The sequence below is a fragment of the Alexandromys fortis genome, unplaced genomic scaffold (genome assembly GCF_014885135.2).
Source record: "Alexandromys fortis isolate MF-2015 unplaced genomic scaffold, M_Fortis_MF-2015_v1.1 scaffold_575, whole genome shotgun sequence".
NCBI lineage: Eukaryota > Metazoa > Chordata > Mammalia > Rodentia > Cricetidae > Alexandromys > Alexandromys fortis.
In genome coordinates this window covers 24793-28256 of record NW_026068444.1, presented here as the reverse complement: position 1 = coordinate 28256, position 3464 = coordinate 24793, and the positions used below count along the sequence as shown (strand labels likewise).

Below are 3464 nucleotides of genomic sequence, written 5' to 3'. Positions count from 1 at the left end.
CTGCAAGAGCTAGTTCCGGGACGGGCACCAAAGCTACAGAGAAACCCTGTCTCGAAAAACCAAAAAAAAAAAAAAAGGCCAGCTGGACTGAGACTGAAAAAACATGGGATAAAACCGGACTCTCTGAACATGGCAAACAATGAGGGCTGATGAGAAGCCAATGACAATGGCACGGGGTTTTGATCCTACTTCATGTTCTGGCTTTGTGGGAGCCTAGCCAGTTTGGATGTTCACCTTTCTAGACAAGGACAGAGGGGAGAGGACCTTGGACTTTCCACAGGGCAGGGAACCCTGACTGCGCTTTGGACTGGAGAGGGAGGGGGAGAGGAGTGGGGTGAGGGGGAAAAGGATGGGAGGAGGGGGAGGGAAATGGGAGGCTGGGAGGAGGCGGAAACTTTTTTTCTTTTTCTCAATAAAAATTAAAAAAAAAAGAATAAAGCTTAGCCTCCATCCTCACCTTAAAAAAAAAAAACACAAAAGAGAAGAATCAATGTTTGATAAAATATTAAAATACTGGGAATAAAAGAAAAAAAGACCTACAGCCAGGCAAGGTGGCACAAGAATTTAATTCCAGCACTGGGGAAGTAGAAGCAGGTACGTCTCTGAGTTCAAGGCCAGCCTTGCAACAGAACTGCTGTTCAAGTAAAAAGAAAGTTCAGACAGGTGTGGCCGCCCTCACACCTTCACACAAGGGAGGGTGAGGCAGGACTGTTGTTGAGAGTTGAAGGCACATTGGGCAAAATGAGTGCCAGCTAACTGTGAGTTCATGGTAAAATCCCATCCCAAAAAATTCATGTGCTAGGGGCTGGAGAGATGGCTTAGTGGTTAAGAGCATTGCCTGCTCTTCCAAAGGTCCTGAGTTCAATTCCCAGCAATCACATGGTGGCTCACAGCCATCTGTAATGGTGTCTGGTGCCCTCTTCTGGCCTTCAGGCATACAGACAGAATATTGTATACATAATAAATAAATAAATAAATATTTTAAAAAAATTCATATGCTAGATCCATAGATGTAAAGTTAACGATGCAGTATTTCTATACTGGATCAATGGATGAATTATTTATTTATTTATTTATTTGTTAATGTTTTTCAATGAACAGATTCTCAGCTGAGCAGTGGTCCCACATGCCTTTATTCCCAGCATTTGGAAGGCAGAGGCAGGCAGATCTTTGTGAGTTTGAAGCCAGCATGGTCTACAAGAGCTGGTTCCAGGACAGGCTCCAAAGCTGCATAGAAATATTGTCTCAGAAAAAAAGAAAGGAAAGAAGGAAGGAAGGAAGAAAAAAAGGGAGGGAGGGAGGGAGAGAGAGAGAGAGAGAGAGAAGAAAGAAAGAAAGAAAGAAAGAAAGAAAGAAAGAAAGAAAGAAAGAAAGAATCTCTTTGTAGCCCTGACTGTGCCAGAACTCACTCTGTGAGCCAGGCTGGCCTTGAATTTAGAGGTCTGCCTGCTTCTGCCATCAAAGGGTTGGGATAAAAGGCCCGTACCACTTCTGGCTGGCTTCAGTGAATAAATTAATCAGTTATTATCTAAGTTTTTCCTGGGTTTAGATCTGATTGTACGGCAACTAAATCCCTAATGGAGTAAGAAGATTGGACTCAGGTGTAGACTCAGATTACAGGCTTAGTCTAGGAGGGCGTGGCTACAAAGGGGCGGGTTCAGTGGAAAGGGTTATAAAGAGTAGAGCCGCCAGAGAAGCCCGGAGAGTCTCAGGTCCAGGAGCTACGCTGTTTCCCTGCCTTGAATTGGAGGCCTCTCACCAGTGCCCGACTCAGGTAAATTCATCAGCTCTATAATCTCCTGCAGCCTCGTCTAGCCTTGTCTGCGCCTCAAATACTGTGTGTGGTCTTTTAGTTTGCAGGGAATTCTGATACTTTTACTTTTGGGGATTTTTGTTTTTGATTTTTCTGTTCTGTTTTTAAGGTCAGTTCTCACATAGATTCTCTTACTTCAGAGATCTTTGGACTGGATAACCTGAATATGTCAGTATGTTCTTATTTATATATGATAACTAATTGGGTGATTTGTGATTTCTCTGTTAATTCAGAAAGAGACTACTAAAAGATAAAATAAAATAAAAATTAAAAAAGAGAGACTACCAAGATTGTCAGGGTGACCTTGAATTCAAGGTTGTTCAGACTGAAAGAAAGGGGAGGCACTCACCCCTTGCTTGTGTTCCTCTTTTTGTCAATTTAAGCCAGGCTTGCCTTAAATCCCAGCACGAGGAAGGTAGAGGAAGGCTGATCTTAGTTTGAGTTGACTCAGTGAGTTCCCTTCCAGGACCTGTTGGCATGCTATTTGACCCCAGAATGTAGCAGCCAGAGCGTGGTGGAGGTGGAGGCTAAAGTGGTCTCCAGAGGAATCTCTGTGAAAGCCAGGCTCACAGTGAGTTCCACATTGGCAGGGTTATACTACCTTGTATCTAACTAGAAAATGAAACAAAGTTGTTTGCACCTGCGGATTGCTGCGTGGACTCCTCTTTCTGGAGCCTATGTTGTCCTCAAACTTGAGGAAAGCAGCCTGCTTCCATTTATTCAGTGTCCAGTTGACATTTAATTAAACACTCTGCCCCCCTGCAGTCTTAGTTGCAGATGAACTCGTGAAGCTGTTCTGGTGCTCTTAAACTGTAAACAGCTGTGGCGTTGTTCTAGTGCGTTTCCTTCCTCCAGCATGGAAACGATCGTTTTCATCTCTAGTCTTCTCCTGGGAATCGGGAAAGTTAAACAGCCACATTGGTCCGTCTTACAGCCAAGCAGTGGTAACACAGCCCTATAATCACAGTGGCATAAGAGGCAGGAGGTGCATGCCTTTAAGACCAGTGGTACCGGCTTTTAATCCCAGCCCTAGAGAGGATTATAAAAGAAGGCAACAGCTCTCCCAATCTCATTCAGAGATTCCTGGAGGCAGGATCACCATTTTCAGATTGAGGTCCAGGTAAGAACCAGTGGCTGACTGCTTTTCTATTTGAATCTTCAGGTTGAATCCCAATTTCTCTGAGGTCTTACTAATCATGTATCATTTGGCACCCACTCTTTTGGTACATGAATTTACAAAAAAAAAAAAAATCCATTTGCCTGTGGCTTTTTAGCCACCAACTCTTGCCAAAGTTGGGATTGGAATTCCAGCTCTAGGAATTGGAACCCAAACCTAGACACCACCTGGGTTCAGAGAACTCCCAGCTCCCATCCTCCCTGGCTTAGCTTCTTCTCCAGCTGTGCCTGTCCTTGCTGCCACCCCGTCTCGCACCCACATGAGAAAACCATCGATAACAAAAAGCTCGTAAACTAGAAGATATAATTGAATGAGGGGGGCATCTTCCAGCCCCAGGAAGCAGCAGAAGCTAGAAGCTTTGGCCACCTTGTTCTGTAGTGAAGAACAGAGTCAGGTGCAGCTGTTTGGTAACTGTCTTTTTCCAGGTAGGCTTGGTTTGCTGCTTTTTAAAGAGACGCTTCCTAGCAGCAAAAA

General features: G+C 44.3%; 1 protein-coding gene and 1 pseudogene across 1 annotated transcript in view; both read left to right on the top strand.

Annotated features, from left to right (window-relative positions):
- Positions 1–2774, top strand: part of LOC126495711 (oogenesin-1-like) — a 4845-nt pseudogene extending 2071 nt beyond the window's left edge.
- Positions 1708–3464, top strand: part of LOC126495714 (oogenesin-3-like) — a 10658-nt gene continuing 8901 nt past the window's right edge. The window contains exon 1 of the mRNA XM_050133308.1: positions 1708–1774. The gene's annotated coding sequence lies outside the window, so the exon portion shown is untranslated. The remainder of the gene's footprint in view (positions 1775–3464) is intronic.